The sequence below is a fragment of the Toxorhynchites rutilus genome, chromosome 2 (genome assembly GCF_029784135.1).
Source record: "Toxorhynchites rutilus septentrionalis strain SRP chromosome 2, ASM2978413v1, whole genome shotgun sequence".
NCBI lineage: Eukaryota > Metazoa > Arthropoda > Insecta > Diptera > Culicidae > Toxorhynchites > Toxorhynchites rutilus.
Window position 1 is genome coordinate 315,353,324 of NC_073745.1, and position 17,743 is coordinate 315,371,066.

General features: G+C 37.7%; 1 protein-coding gene across 7 annotated transcripts in view; it reads left to right on the top strand.

Annotated features, from left to right (window-relative positions):
* The window catches only part of LOC129767896 (sodium-dependent dopamine transporter), a 69,537-nt gene that overhangs the window by 4,052 nt on the left and 47,742 nt on the right, over nt 1-17,743 (top strand). For 3 of the 7 annotated variants that reach the window (XM_055769159.1, XM_055769158.1, XM_055769163.1), the window contains exon 1: nt 8,787-9,024. The exons of 1 other annotated variant lie outside the window; for it this stretch is intronic. The gene's annotated coding sequence lies outside the window, so the exon portion shown is untranslated. Of the gene's footprint in view, nt 1-8,786; nt 9,025-9,074; nt 9,620-17,743 lie in introns of those variants that run through there. 3 more of the 7 variants (XM_055769160.1, XM_055769162.1, XM_055769164.1) reach the window with 3 other exon arrangements.

Genomic DNA, 17,743 nt, shown 5'->3' on the forward strand with positions numbered 1-17,743 from the left:
AACAAAAAGTAAGAAAAAGAAAAACTAATTAGTGTCAGTTCCGCGGGCATTAATTACACAGTGCAACACTTTTTTTCTACCAGACTTCTATTAATGATTTTTGAGTACACCGTTTTGAGTGTACTGAGTACACCGTTTTGAGTTTTTAAACAATATGATAGGAACGAGAAAATTATTTTAAAATTCAAAATTCATTTTTCTAGAAAACGTTTTTTTTTAATATTCTGAAAAAAAATTACACCCAGGGTTATTCACGCCGTTTTTTTACCGCTGCTTCTTTATGGGGTTTTTCACGCGAATTTGCAATTGTAAAAATGTAAAAAATAGTTGTTTGGTTCATTGTAGAGAAACATACTAATGATACAGAAAACGTATGAAAAACTTTTTAAGTGTAACGGTTTCATTGTAAATAAACATAATAATAATATATAATATAAAATGTTCTAAAAGCTCAACAATTATTAGGCAAGTAGAAGATGATAATTGGCACTCTTCTTCCTTCTTTAATCTAGGGCGTTGATGAGACTAAAATAAATTTTTCACGGTTAGTGTTTCGTCTTATGCCCAATGACTTTATTTCAGAGTCCGTTTACTTTAAAAGTTGAAGGTTCTGAGCCTAGAGGCACGGACGTAAGTTTGACGTAGGACTGTGATTGCTCTGAACAATGGTTCTTTTAAAATGTTTTTTAACATTGTTCAAAAATTTGTTATTTTAATTCTTTTGAAACTTCAAATGGTGGCCCTGAAAAGGGCTATTTGTTATATGTAGGAGTAAAGTGGTTAAAATGAACACCCTAAGGAATATTCTCGTTTACAGCGTCCACATACCACTACGATCTCCGTTCTTCGGAGAATATTATAGCTGAACTAATTGTTGTTCAAGATATCAAACGGCTTTATTATAAAAAATAGTACATATTTCATGAGGAGGCGATCTGGCGTAGCGGTAACATCCATACCTCTCATGCAGAGATCACAAGTTCAATTCTCACTCCCGACTCCCGAAAGTGACGAACCAGCCGAAATGTGTTGAAAATCACTATAATAAAGAAAAAAAGTACATATTTCATTAAAAGAAAAAAAAGTTGTAAAATCGAACATTTTTTAGCGTGCGGTTAAAATGATATCCTGGTGGTGGTAAAGTGAACACCTGTACATGTTCTGCTAAATGGGTTAGATTTATTATATAACATTGGTTTGAATCATTATTGAGAAAGTAGGTATATGTATGAAATAATCTGGGCCTATTCACCTAGAGTAGCAATTAGAATTTTCTCATACGTACAAAACGTAGTAAGAAATATCTAACGCCTTGAAGGATAACGTGTGATAAGGTATATCACCTTTAGAAAACATAACATTGTAAGTTGTCATCCAGTGGTGGCTCATTATCCCAAACAACAAAGTAATTTCGAATACGAACTATTCACTGAAATCAACAAAATATCTGTTTACATCTATGTGAACAGCCGTCAAAACTGATGATTTCTCGAAGGTCGAAGGTCGAATAATTTAAATTACACGGGAAATTCCTTAAATACGATGCGCGCAGAATTACATCCGAATGGCTACCGTGAGAAAAACTTCTGTTTTATTTCATCCATAACAGGGTGTTTTAAATAGCTTCAAATGTTTTAAGATTAGGATAACCAAGAAGTATCAATTGGTATTTAGTTACATTATCGAAGTTTGAGCACTGGTTCATTTTACCAACCCTGTTCATTTTAACCGCATTTCCCCTATTGATATCCCTCGAACTGGTTATATCAATTGAAGTGGTAAGATGTATCATTCACAACTTCTATGTCCAGAATGATCTAATTTCCCACTAGTGTAAACTGACTAGACGTCCCGCGTTACGCGGGACAGTCACGCATTTCAACAAAATGTCCCGCGTAAGATCCCGTCCCGCGAAACGTCCCGCATTTGGCAAAAGAAACGAAAGTGTCCCGCGATATCAATATATTTCATGTTGATTTGATCATGTTGATTTTCTTAAATGAATGTACCTCAAAAAAAAACTTTTATTTAGCAGACTGTTCAAGAGCGCTTCTAATGCAACCAAAAATTAATACGTTGAGCTGGTTTCATCGCACCGACATTGGGCTTTTTGTTTAGAGAGTGTCAACTGGAAGCGACAGCAACAAAATTGGAAAATGATTTTTATAAACGTCCCCTAATTATCCGCAGGGACCAACGTGAGTCAGGCGAAAAGTTCACCTTTGGTTCCCTAGCTCGGTCAGGGCTTAACGTTTTAAATAAGCCGGAAGAACTAGTGTATACTCGACAGGAAGAGACCGAGTTGTTCGATGAAGTATCGTAAATGAAGCGCTGGGCGGTCTTACGGAAGTTGGTCGGAACCTGAACCATGGCCGATGAAAAGATGTATATCGGCGTGTTATTTTACCTTTTCGTGGGTTTGGTAGTCGTCTTGTCTCTCTATTTTGACCATTCGCCCAAAAGTTTTCTATCGGGCGCAGCTGGGGAATATTGGGAAGGTTGGTGGTCTTCGCGAAAAGGTGTATCTCCAGCCGATCCATCCTCCAGTGATCTTTTGGCATAATGGGCTGATCCCAGGTTCGGCATGAATACCACATCACCTTCCCAACTCCGGCAAGCACTCCGTACTATATATCTCCCCGTTCATCATATGACTCGAAAGAAGAGCGGCTTGGACATTCCCTTCACGTCTGTCAGAGAAGGACCTTTTTCGAGAACTTGATGTGAATGATATATTCGACGTCATCGCTTACCTGGGGAGCGTAAAGTACCCGGTCCCCTGCCATTCGTTGAATTCTAGCATCAAGTACGTCTAGTCTTTCTTTATGAGTACGGAAAGAAGTTTTTCACTTCTTTCGCCGGAAAGAAGTTTTTCACCAGCACCTCAAGCTACTCCTTCTGGGGGATTGCCTGCTGCTCAGCTACGGCCGGTCTCGTCTTACGTTTCCGCATAAAAATGTCCATTTTGGCCAGATTCTTCTCCACCGTTTGGCCGGTTGCTTCAATCTTCCGGGTTAAGGACGGCAAAGAGATGATATTGTAAATACCAGCTCGGCTATATCTGGCGGACACAGAGTGCCTCAGGATGTCCAACTCCTTCGCTGTGGGTGGAGCTTGCAGTATGGAAAAATCATTATTTTGCTTGACAGTGCTGCTGCTGCGAATCAATAGCCTTGAATTATTTTTGTTGTAGACTTAATAAGCGTAAGATTTAAAGAAATTTTGTTCCTATAAATTATCTTTCATCGCCATCCAAAATTAGTCCATTTTTTTGAATGCATACGTTAACACTGAAATCGATAAAAAATGAATTGGAATGTTCGAGCATTCCATTCGGTAATTTGAAGAAAATTGTAGAATTTGAATCGTGCTTGCCAGGCTTAAATGCTCTGATTGAGCGAGTGATTTTCGGGCTTAAACAAAATCTAAACCACCGAAAAATCACAACTGAGTGCCGATACTCAGAAAGAAATAATACTGACCAGTTTAGACTCGCTTAACTATGGTTTATGTTCACATAACGTATATATATAAAGTTTTGTTTTTTGTGTATCCCGCGTTAGACCTCTGACTATCTGGTCACTTTACACTAGTGCATTCAAGAGTGGCACGACGAATGATTTGCCTGCAGCTTCAGATGTCAATGAAACCGTTTCTCCTAGCTTCCGTTTTCTGTACCGCCTAACACGTTCTGCAACAGTTAATGCAGGCTTTTTGGCATCACTTTGGAAAATGTTGCGACATTTCGACCAGCTTGATCCGAACAAAAAACAAAATTAGCTTCTAACCGGAAGTTCAACTGACTAACTGAAAATGATCAATGAATTTAAGACATATAAGAGAGTGGAACGGTAGACGAAATGTATGTGAATCGGTAAACAAAAAAAAAAGTCAATAAAAAGTCATTGGCACATTGACTATGAAGTTTATGAGGAAGAAACAAAGGAATGTTTCAAAAATGATTTCGTGATATTTTTATGCAAAATACACATGAAATCATAAAGCTGCTTGATTTTTAATTTTTAATTTTTTAATGACATTGTGATTTCTTTCCATTGTCTTATTCGTATTCTTATCGTAAGTCATCGGGAGTACTAGTTTTTTCGATAAAATCCGGCGAGCTTCGTCCCACCCACAATTGAAATATTGATTTAAATCATTTCGAACACTCAAGTTTCCACAGAAATTATTTTTATGTACGTAATCTATACTCACGAATGCATGGTGAAAATAAAAACATTTTTCATTTCAAATTCATCTTGAATTATTTTGAAGCAATTGTTTATTTTTATTCCTCATTTTGGATTTTGGTCCTGAGGATTCCAACGCTTCGCATAGGAGCGCTGTTGCTTCGTTGTACTGTTGTGGGGTTCGAAAAGACAGACGATGGTTCCTCATGAAGCTATAATGTCAATCTCTTCCTGCCAGTTTTGCAACTTGGTTGAATTCGTGCTGGAGGTTGTTGGCCAGACGCCGTAAATCTTTGAGAGTCATACCATAGAAGGCTTTGTTTAGTGCCCTGCAGTGGTCCACCAGATCATCAGACCTCAGAGTGCAAAATTGTATATGGTAGCAGTTGTGTTAAAAATGACTTGATATATGAAACGATTTATTTCTATTTTCATAAATAAAAATAAAGGTGTGTTCCCGCTCGAGAACGAGTCGTTTGGTTTAAGCTGTCTGTTTTGTTGTGTTCATTTTCACCCAATGAAAGTTCATACGGCGGGAAAAATTGGAAAAGTGAAGAAATATTACAAAAAGTGATTTACCATATGCTATAAATATAGTATTAGGTGTTGTTAGTCCAATTAAAATTCGCATTGGGTTGAATAAACACTCAGAAAGTGAAAAATATAAAAGAAAATTACCTTTTCCATTTCAAAAATGTTTTCTCTATATTAAAGTATCATGTTTTTACTGATGAGAAAAAATGATAATTGTGTTCGGTATTGGTAAGTATATTATATTACATTGGTGAGTTTTGTTTTTCTTTATTTCATCCATACATATCACAGGAGGCATCTCGACTAGCATCCCAGAGGTCGGTTTCCATCATATCTCGTTCCACTTCGGTATCATTTATCCGATACGCACGACTGTTTACCATCCTTCTGTCATCATCACTCGGTAAAAACTGGTGGAGCGAACAACCAATACCCAACAACCAATCAAAACGGCGCTTTTCAGGGCCACCGAACCATTATCAAAGAGTTTAACGATGTAATTCTTCAAACATATCAAAAAACGACAGATAGCCTAACGGAATCCTACGTCAACTATGCGGTCGTGTCTCGGACACAACCCTCCTGTGACTTTTTAATGGAGTTGCAACCATCTCACTAACCCACTCCATCATTTACATTACTCTTGTGACCCTAACTTTCATATGGTTTTTGGAGAGCTGAGACTGTTTTGCGTACATTAATTGAGGTAGAACTATTATTCCAATATCTATATATTAGGTGTATCGGTAAGTTTCTTCGCTTTTACAACAGATGGCGTAACTTGATTATTATTCCAGTGAATCAAATTGCAGAAAACTACTGTCATTGCGCGTCTTTTTCAGTATACGTCAAAAAGTTGAAGCGTAAAAAACATTAGCCGACAAACCGGCCGATTATTTTCGCAAATGGGTGCGTGAATTGCCAGAAAGATGGGAGAAAGTTGTGACTAGCAATGGGCAATACTTTGAATATTAAATTTGTAATCATTTTTGTAGAATAAAGCATTAATTTTTGAAAAAAAAAAACTAAAAACCTACCGGTACTCCTCAATGTCCTGGAAAAAAGGTAATGAAAATGGTCGAGTTTCGAGCGACATAGCATGCGCTGCCATAACTATTTCGCAAATAGTGACGTCAGTCGTTGTGTTTATCTTTTACTGCCCACCGCATCCATGTGGAAATGCTATTTTCAGGAAGTAATTTATCAATTAAAAAAGTACATTTTTGTTGAGCTTTCGCTGAATATGAGGCTAATGTGATAGCGTGGAGTGAATATTTGTGAAATCACGTCGAAAAAGACGGATATGAGTGATATTTGCATGTGGCATTTTCACTCCCCCACGTTCATAGAAACAAACAAAGTTTCATTATTTTACCGTTATGAAGTTGCTGTTTCGAAGGTTCTCAGTGTCGGTGTGTATGTTGTGAGATAATAATCGCCAGTTAATCAAAATGTCACCGAAAATGTTACTGCTTTCGAGAAATAAGCATACGACTGCTCTCTTGACTTTTTTACCACATGAATAATTGAAATAAGCCACGATATAATTGTCATCTGTTAAAAAACAACCAGTTGAATGATTTCATGAGAATTTTGGCTCAAATTTTCATGCAACCGTGAGTACTTTCAACATTGTTTTGTTTCTTCCATATACATTCCATATTGAATGCAAATAATTACGACACGATAATTTGGTTGCCAATACAGATACACTTCGCCTACTGCTCCACCTCTATATGTACCTCATTGGGTACTCCTATTATAAAAAAATGGAGTGATGTATGTCTGTCTTTCTGTTTTTCTGATTCTTATGGACTAGAAAATTACTGAACTGATCGACGTAAAAATTTGTATGTAGGGGTTTTTGGGGCCCGGGAAGGTTAATGTTGCTACAACTTACATTATAGACACACTGGATTGGATTATATTTTCTCAAATTTTTGTCACTTTATTTTTTGCTTGAACAGTGTTCTTAATGTTATGTCCGACACTGTAGATTGGCATTCTTTGAACGGGTTATAAACAAAAGTTATTCACATTTTATGGTAAGTTGGAAATCATGATGATGATTTGTAGCGGGAGATTACAATTGCGACTGTAACTGTTAAAAGTTTTCAACTTTTCATAAATTTGTCATCGTTTGAAACAACTTGTACACGCATTTGTTATGCAATTTTCAATATATTTTTCCTGTATTAAAGTGACTTTTAACACTTTTGGATGGTTCATCACTTTACTTTCATTTCGGAAGAATGTCGGGAGTGAGAATTGAACTCGTAATCTCTAGCGTATGTTACCTCTACGCCAGATCGCCTCCGATTTTCAATATTCTCAATATTATCGACATCAATATATGCGATTTGACATTATATATCATGTACAATATAAATTTACATGAATCGTGACCTTTATTACCAGTCAAATTATGTCTGAATACGTACACATTGGAATCTTTTATACAACAACCAATAGAGCAAAGAAAGAAACAATCTGTCAGGGATGATTTCCTAGTCTATTGGAGGAATGTTTGATTGATTGACATGCAATTATAATTACATATGATGAGTAACCCCTTCAAACTGGAATTTCTTACCCTTCTATGTAGTGAGAGTGTGTAAGGGTTTTTTTTTGCATAAGCTAGGTTGAGATGATAGTTTAAACACACAAATCGTTATCTCATGAAGAAAAAAAATATATCGTCCTTCAATCGTATGGACTCTTTTTGATCTCCCACAAAAAAGTAAACAGCACATCTCGAGTTGTATTTATTGCAGGTCATCACCCCAAAGTATGGGATCCGGATACTTTTCACATGGTTTTGTTTCATCAATATTTCATAAGAAATTATAAAGCATTCCTTTGATTCTCTTGATTCTTATTGCTCGGTGCACAAATGCTTTGGCCCCGAAAATCGCATCGAAAATAAAACTTAAAACTGTCCCCGCCAATTCCACACATAGCGTCGCGCAAATAAATATAACCATTCTGAGTAGTGGGTGGATTGTTTATGTTTTCACTTTCAGGCAGCAGCGAAGCAGCCCAAGTCGAAAAAAGGGAATCCAGGGGTCAGACGAACCTTACGTACACTATTAATTTCACTCTCCTTCATCTACTATTGGCTGTTTGTTACGCTCTCGTGGGTTCTGCTACAGGTTGTCGTTTTTTTTATCGGCCGCTAAGTCCACATCGCATTGCCAGGCAAAGGTACGGGACCACATACTGCTGAAAGTATGTACAGGCTTCTTTCGATTACACGATGATCTCAATCGGATTAAAACGCTGCTGATGCTGCTGCTGCTGTACGATTCGCATGTCGTGCCTTCGGTTAGTACAAATGGCAGCAAAAATGACCGATGGACGGTGGATGCTGGGGAGGGAGGTTCAGCTAAAAGATCTACCGTCATTTGATTATGCCTTGTAATGGGCGTCGACATGATATGAGCATTAGATTGGTTTTGTTACTTACTTGTATTTCACGAATCAAATATATTTTTTTTCTACAACATTCCTATTCCTACAAATATTCCGAATTATCAAAAAGAACCTAAATAATCAACCATCAACCAGGCTTTTAATTTTGGTTGAATGGCCAAAAACATAGAAGTGCATCTGATCAAACGTGAATCCTGAAATCTTATAATCATGCAGAAAATATTTAAAAATCTGATGTAAGTGAAAGACAGAGCAGCATGGAGGGAAGTGTAATTGTAAGTGTAAGCTATCAATATAATAGTATGTAAAGCATTAAATTTCCTGTGATTTTGAATACGATTATAACTCCAAACCAGTTAAAACCAGCCTTTCCAAGTTTCCCTGAATTACCTCTCCAATTTTGTTGTAACATTAAGTAACTGTCGGGGAAAACCATAAAATCAAACTTTCGAAGCCTAGATGTAAAACGAGTATTGGTTCCAAAATCACACCACCTGCCGGCTGGCTCGCGCCACGGCTAATAAACCACATACACACTATCTGCAAGAAACATGAAAAAGCTACTTGCGGGCGGCGTGGGGCTCGATAGCTCATAATAAGCTGTGTCGAGCGGCTAGTTGAAATTCTGTTCTCGCGCGAAGCGGTTTGGTGGAAGCGCGCGCGCTCGCTATTTATTATTTGTCGCCTTCGGTTCGCTAGGATACCTGAGCTGAGAGCTTGTGATTGCGGTGATTCGGAAACAGTTTGAATTTTGTTTGGTTCCAAATTCAACGGACGACGGTGATTGATTGTGCCTGGCGTCGGGTTGCGAAAAACTAGAGTGCGTCGTGTGGTTATTGGGTGCATACGAGAAGAATACCAAATAGAGGTCATTTTGCGGATAGTAGATCATAATACCTGTAATTGGAGTGCAGTGTGATGGGGTTGCGGTAGCCTAAGCGGTGTTTTGGGATTGATTGACGATACATGATTTAGTCATAAAAATTGTCACTACCCTCGTGCATAATTTATGTTTGCTTGAAAATGTGTTCCAAACATTGTTTTGTTATATCAAATGCAACAGGTTATTCCCCATATTGGGGAAGACCAAAACAAATCCACGCTGAAAGCTTCGTCGTATAAATAATTTTGCAAACTTGTTTACGCATTGTTCCGGAGATTCCCAGTATTGACAGACGATTGAAATATTCAAGCCCACTCGAATTCCATTGATTGTGCGAGGCTGTATCGCGGCGGCACAGTAAGTGGTGTCTTCTCTGACGAGGATTCGAGCGCATGCGCAGGATTCGAGCGCATGAGAAGTACGCTCGAAGATAAGCGTAGAAAAATACTTCATAGTTGAAGAAATTCCCCGATCTAATCGGTATGCCTATTCAAAGCTCTCATCCAGATTTGTGTGATAAGCCTTGAAACCACAAACCACTTGCCCACAGTCACACAGTGAGTTTAGTGTTGAAACCAGAGTGAGTAATCAATATCACACAGAATCGCAAAATCTTTAAAGTCAAAGTCTTTTATCGAATGAACCAAATAAACATATTCAACATGTACTCAAAATCACGACCCAATTTGGGTGTGTTGATTGTGTTGTTGTAATGGAAGCTTTGAGCTGATTATAACATGAACGTTTTAGATAAAACAATTTTAGCAAATTTTAGGGCGACTCTCTTCGATTTTTTTTTTGAAACATTCTACTAATAATGGAATCAACATAAAATTACAATTTTCATCATTATATGACCAATTTAAATTACGACTGATTTTTTAAAAAGGCATATTCAAAATCATTGATCTATGTTTTAAAAGATTATATCTCAAAATCTAGATGTCTAATTAATATATGATGTTTGACAAAGTTATTGCAAATTAAATGATCTACTTAGGAAAAATAACATTTTAAATGCACTGTTCAAAACCTTACTCAGAAATTGAATTCAATATTAAAACTTTTATATAAATCCATTTTATTTAGAACGCGGTATTTGGTCAGCAATTGCACAACTGTCATTTTTCAAAAAGCTTTCCTATTGTTTGTCGGCTCTCAGAATGTCTACCGTTTTGTGTCAAATTCTGAACACTTAAGCTTTGTTGATCAATATACAGTGCCTCATTACTCAAAATACTACTGTTTCGGGAAATTAATTTAATATTTGGATACAATTAGAGATGGGCAAACCGTTCGCGAACGGTACGAAAGAACTAGTTCGCCGAAAAGAGTGAACGAACGGTCGTTCTTTTTCAAAGAACGTTAGTTCTTCCCACGAACTGATTGCGAGCGAACGGTTTGTGAACGAACTGATTCCTAAAGAACGGGTTTCGAGTGAACTGTTTGAGAGCGAACTGATTGAGAGTGAACTATTTGTGAACGAACTGTTTGCGAGTGAACTGTATGGGAAAGAACTGATTGAGAGTAAACTGTTTGTGAACGAACTGCTCCCAAACAGTTCGGGAACGAACTGTTCGAAAACGAAGTGTTTGCGGGCGAACTGTTTGCGAACGAACGAGTACAGCCGAACTGATTCGCGCTGGACGGAAAAGATAAATATAACGAGAACGCTTGTAAGAAAAATAAAACGATATTGTCATTTATGAGCAAAATGCATCTAACGCAGGGTTTATTTCATTATTGTATACTCATTTTTGGGTCAAACATTAAATTAGATTTTCGTAGTTCTCAAGGCAAAACTATGTATTTTCAATTTCATGTATTCTTTCTAGTAACATTCATATCCTGATTATCAGAAAAAATATGGGGGAAGCTGAGGCGATTCATGAATTAGGTAAACATAAAATCTTATAGTGAGGGCAAGTTGAGAAAAAGTTTTTTCGTTGCTTTCAATCCATTGTTTGGCCTATTGCGTATACGTGTTATCGTGATTGTTTGTATGATTGATTGTTAGTGAAAATCGCTGCTGAATGTTTTCTCTGAATGAACATTATGATATATGATCATACATGGAACCTGTGTGATGTTCAAACAGAAAATATGAAAAATTGCACATATTTCGTGCGCATTAAATTATTACATATACTTTTGTCGGCCGATAAACATATTTTCACACACAGTTTGTAATTTGTCAGCTGGGGGCGCCTCGTGGCACACACAAAACTCTCTTTATTTAGCCTCAGGGTCGGCAATCGTAATGGACTACGCGATCAAGGAACTACCTGCACGAGCAATCACGCTACTTTTCGCCCACTTCCTTAGCCTACATTCACCTTCGTTCCGGGACTCTGGGCCAGGGCAGTGTGGCGACTCACAGCGGCTCTTCCAGCCTTGATTTCGAGGATCTGCTTTATTAACCCTCGCGAACCTCGCTTTAATCGCGAGCACTCGCGAAATCGCACCACCAAACTTCTTTCTCGAAACCGCCTTTAGTCACGCGGATATTCGCGGTTACTTCTCTCTTTTCGCGACACAACCGTTCGGTACAAATGATTCTTTTGAAGTCCTGGTTCTTACGTTTCTGGGCATGGGGTATATACAGGTCCTGTATATACCCCCTAGGCCCGTACTTAGGTACTAGGTAACCGTCGACCTTCGTCCATAAAATTAGTGCCACCTAGTGGCCGGTGCCGATGTCTTCGGGCATGGGGAGTGTAGCATCGTCTCGGCGTTGTGAGTGTGGCATGAAGCGGTGAGCCATCACGCTTATCCACGCTCAGATATTTCCCATTTAAAGTTTTCATATTCATTATTCGACACAAAACGCGCTAGATTTGTGCATCTCACCCATGCACTTACACCAACAGTTACAAGTTTGCGACTTTTAAAGGAGAAGCAGCTTATCTTTCCCTACTAAATTTCAAAAATATAAATCCCATACGTACACTTCCAGCTAACATTCTATGTTATTTCTAATACCGCTGAACGAAAGAGCGATGGAACGGTTCAAAAGAACTGATTCACTTAGATGAACGGTTATTGACTGAACCGTTCATCAAAGTGTTTTGCCCATCTCTAGATACAATAGAGCCTTTTTTCATTTTTCTACAATAAAATTGATTTACAAATACATATTCATGGTAAAAAAACAAAAAATATGTTCAGTTAGATTTGTCTCAAATTCCGAATACTATTCAAATACTAATTTGAATGAAGAATTCCGCATGAAAGATCATTCGTTCATCCATTCATAGTAGATTCTTACCTTTTCTAGCACTTAACGTGAAACCAGTAAACAAAATAGTTAAAACAACTACAAAAGCTAAAAAAATAACACGGTTTGTTTTCTGCGGAATGTGATAACACAAACATTTTATCACTGATTTTTACAGTTACTTTTTTGCATATGTATTATGAATAATAGACTGTATCAATACTTGTGCATGATGTTAAAATGAAGGCTATACCCCCAAAGAATGTGAGGGTTTTCATCATGCAACTGTTTATAACATTAAAGTTTAGTAAATTTACATTTAAAAAAAATGGGTGGGATCTATCAATGATATAACCGCAAGGCTGTCGTGGGACTTCCTTAGCTTAGCAATCATTTGTTTGTAATGATTAAATTTTTTATTGTAAATTTAATGACAATCCTTTTACGTTTAGTATGATGCCTAGGACAAAATATGTTAACGGAAGAATTATCAAACGATTACTTTATTTTACATTCCCCTCTGAAATTTGCATCTCTCAAGTGTACGTACATCTCGAAACGCGAATTTGCTTGATTTGATGAACTTCAGGCACTCAGTTTCGATTTTGACATGTACGTCAAACGCATATTGTTTAATCAATGGGCGTTATCGCAGCAAATGGCTATCAGCATTTTGCCTAATCATGAAATGGTATGCGTAGAAATTCAGTGAGCTGAAGATATGAAAGCATATCCTTCAATACAATCTTGAATAACCGAGCCAAAGCGTTGTGTTCGTAACCGCTTTTGTAATCCGTATTAGAAAAACACTTTTCGAAGTGCAAAAAAAAAATGCGGGTACAGAAGTACCCTCGGCTTGCATAAATCAACAACTTCAACTTCCACTTTTTATACTATATGTTGAGGAAACATATTCTAGTCTGCCCAAAGGCAAGCCAGTACAGAAGTACTCGCAGTTTGCATTTATTTGCAAAGCCGATTACCCCAGACATCTTGTTTTTGAAGTGGGTGTTAGGCTAACACATGTCAGTCGGAACAAGAGTACCCCCGATTTACATGTATTTGCAATGCCGATTTCCCCAGACACCAGTCTGTTTTAGGTAAACACATTTCAGTTGGAACAAAAATACCCCCGACCTGTATGAATTTGCAATGTCAATTTCCTCAGATTCTGAAGTCTGTGTTAGGGAAACACATTTCAGCCGGAACAAAAATGCCTCCGACTTGTATGTAAAGGGTGTGTTACATCAAATTGCATCACGGAAAAAACGCTGTAGAAATTTAATTTTTAGGAATTATATCTTCAGCTTTCGCTTTAAAATCAGATAAGAGTGTATAGATCACGTTGGCCATGCTTCACTGTCAATTTTTCGTAAATTTGGAAAAATGTCGTCGAACGAAAAAGAGCGTCGTGAATTAATCCTGTGCACTCATTTCGAGAATCCGGAGTTGTCAAATCGGGACATCGGTAGGATGCTGGGAATCGTCCAATCCACGGTCAGCAGAGTACTAAAACGATACTTCGAGAACCTAACCATCGACCGGAAGGTGAAGAACGGCAAAAATGGATGCTTCGTCAGTGAAAAAGATCACAAGCGCGTAGTTAAGCAGTTTAGACGTGATCCGAGAAGTTCGGTCCGGGATGTCGCCAATAAGCTGAATTTGTCAACTTCATTCGTCCAGCGGACCAAGCAGCGGGAGGGCCTGCGTACATACAAAGTTCAGAAGGCTCCTAACCGCGACGAAAGGCAAAACATGGTGGGGAAGACGCAAACCCGGCAGCTGTACACCGAAATGCTGACGAAGCCGCATTGCCTGGGAATGGACGACGAAACCTACGTCAAAGCGGACTTTCGTCAGCTGCCGGGCCTGTTGTTCTTCTCCGCAGAGGACAAATTCAGCGTTCCGGAGGAGATTCGCATACATAAACTATCCAAGTTTGCCAAAAAGTTCATGGTTTGGCAAGCGATCTGTTCTTGCGGAAAGCGGAGCGCCCCCTTCGTGATGACCGGCACGGTAAACGGGCAGGTTTACCTTAAGGAGTGCCTACAGAAGCGCTTACTACCACTATTGAAGCAGCACGAGGGCCCGACCATCTTCTGGCCGGATCTCGCTTCGTGCCACTATTCAAAGGACGTGTTGGAGTGGTACGAAGCCAACGGGGTCACCTTCGTGCCAAAGGAAATGAACCCGCCCAACGCGCCGGAGCTTCGCCCAATAGAGAAATATTGGGCGATTATGAAGCAGGCCCTCAGGAAGAACCCAAAAGTTGTCAAATCGGAGGCGGACTTCAAGAGAAAATGGATTTCTGTTAAAAAAAAACTACAACCTGACGTTGTACAGAACCTTATGGACGGGGTAAAGAGGAAGGTGCGAGCATACGGGCTTGGGCTCGAAGTATGGAAAATGGAAAATGTCAAAAGTTGTTTAATAGTTTTTATTTTACTGTCTAAAATTTTCAAAAGGATCGGTCTACTGGGCGAATTTCTACAGCGTTTTTTCCGTGATGCAATTTGATGTGACACACCCTTTATTTGCAATGCCAATTTCTCCACGCTCCATGGATTCAAAGTCTGTGTTAGCGAATCACATTTCAGTCGGAACAAAAATACCCCCGACTTACATGTATTTGCAATGCTGATTGCCCAGACACCTTGGCTTAGAAGTCTGTATTAGGTAAACACATTAACACAAATAAATTGCAAAAAATTGCAATGCCAATTTCCTCAGACACCTTGGTTCTGAGGTTTGTGTTGGGGAAACACATGTCCGCCGGAACAAAATGCCCCCGACTTGCATGAATTTGAAATGCCAATTTCCCCACGCGCCTTGGATTTAAATTCTTTGTTAGGGAAATACATTTCAGTCGAAACAAAAATACCCTCAACTTTCATGTATTTGCAATGCCGATTTATTCAACGCTGCTTGGTTTTGAAGTCTGTGTTAGGGAACACATTTTGGTGAGAACAAAAATCTCCATGCTTTCATGTATTTGCAATGCCGATTTCCTCTAGGCTGCTTGGTTATGATGGCTGTGTTGGGGAAACCTTAAATCGGGCCTATCAAAACGAGGTAGTTAGGGCGTTTAGATAACACTTAACATTTTACAGTTATTCAGTTATTCTTTCTCTAATGAAAAATAACATTTCATTAAATGCGATAGAAGCGTAGAAATATTCCCTATCAATTGATGCAAACATCTTTGCGATCCAGTAAGAAATGTTCTATTTGTAAGCATTCGGAATCTTTCATTTTTTCTTGCATGTTCTGTGTTCAGGTTTTCAGTTTACTCCCCATATACTCCGGTTAGACGTAGTCCCACGTCAAAAGCAGTGTTCGGTAATTGAGACTGCTCGAAATTTGTATGCGTGTGTTGTGGAAGCTACGCTGAGTGTGTGTTGAATTTGAATTTATTTTCTGGCCATTCAGCAAAATTAAAAAGAAACTGACAGTATCCCTTTTCTGTCTCACTCTGGCATGGGATGGATGTGTTATGGTTTCCAAAAATTTACAGAATTACTTGTTTCCCTATATTCCATTCGGGTACAATCGCGAATCGCGTATAATTTCAAATCTGATATATAATCACAAAATACATTCCAAAATAATGTAGCCTTTACTTTACTCGCTATTAGATTTGATATGAGATTAAGTTTTCGCGAACTGCACACGATCAGTTGCTGCAAGACTGGATTTGATTCCAGAACTAATTCCTGCATATAAAATAAACAACCGTGGAGGGAGTCGCACGGCATTTTGTTATTTAAAAGTCATTAATGTGCTTCGAAGATTGTGGTAATAAAATGCGCAGTTATGAGATCATTCATGATTGAAACTCGCCAGATGAATGAGGTATCTTATAGCACTGCGTTATGATTAGCGCTCGAGAATTAGTTCGTTTTTTACATTTTGTTCAATTGTTGTTTGAGCCACGAAGGATATCTACGTTTTCCTTCTATCGTCTCGTAGCCTCTCAATTGGATGCTTAACCTGCGAAATTGATCAAATTCCTTTGATTTTTGAAGCATGAAGGGGGCATGAAGTAAATAAAGGATTACATTTTAGCACATTTTTACTTAAACATAATGAACAATGATATAAATTTTCGTTTAGAATGAATATCTTTCAATAGAGTATTAAGTTTTCTGAGAGGAATCATGAACAGATTTTGATGAGACTTTTGCGGATATATTGAAATAATGTTAATCGACTAAGTTTTTACTGTACTATCAAACTATCAATCAATTATTTTCATTTATGATTAAAAAAAATTATGACCACAAAAAAAATCCCATTGCTAACGAAATCTACTGTTATGTGAACATTTTGTATCGATCATAATCACGACCAGTGTTAATCGAAAATATCCATCGAAAATATTCGTTGTAGAGAAAAAAAAATTTGCATTAAAAACCATTCATTTATTTACTACAAATCAGCAATTCCAAATGAAATCGTTCTAAAAATGCAGATTTTAAAAACTTTTTTTGATTCCAATGAAAGTGTGTATCCCTTTTGGGTTGGAAGAAATATGAGTTTTTCACAGCAATTGGGATTTTTTTTACTCAAGCGTAACTTTTGAAAAGGGCGTATCGATTTTAGTAAGAGAAATCTTTGATAATTTATATCTCAAAAACTATGAGTCGTACCGCGAAATAGTGTCTTAGAAAGAGTTATAGAGTATTGATGGTTAAATATGAAGAAAATGTACACTGACAAAAAAATAGTACTCTTTTTTTATTTACAAAATAAAAACTCAATTTGCAATATCCAAAATACATATTTTTTAATTTTTTTTTTAATTTTTTCATACAAAATAGAAGTAATGTAGAAAGTTCGTCAAAAATAGTTTTAGGCCCAATATTTTTAAAATTTTTTGCATGACTTCTATTTTGTATGAAAAAATAAAAAAAAAATTAAAAAATATGTATTTTGGATATTGCAAATTGAGTTTTTATTTTGTAAATAAAAAAAGAGTACTATTTTTTTGTCAGTGTATATTTTCTTCATATTTAACCATCAATACTCTATAACTCTTTCTAAAACACTTCTTTGCTGTGGAAAACTCATATTTCCTCTAACCCAAACGGAATACACACTTTCATTCGAATCAAAAATACTCATGTTTTGTCATTTGTCATTTTGCAAGTCATTCGTGTGTTTGATGATGCTTATACACAGTTTTTTCGAATCTAGATTGCATACTATCATTTTTTGAAATTTTCGAGCTGCCACCACGATGTTTTTCAGGGGGGGTCTCCGTAGCCACATTGGTTGCGCGTTCGCTTAGTAAGCGATCGATCGTGAGTTCAAAACTCAGGGCCCTCATTGACCATCTTTGTGTTGTTACAGAATAGCTACGTCCACGCAACAATCATCAGCGATGGAGATCGATCCACGGTCGAAATAAGATCGATTCATCCATACAACTGCTCTGCTCTGCCAGACACATCGGGCTACTGTTCTATAAATAACTCAACAATGATC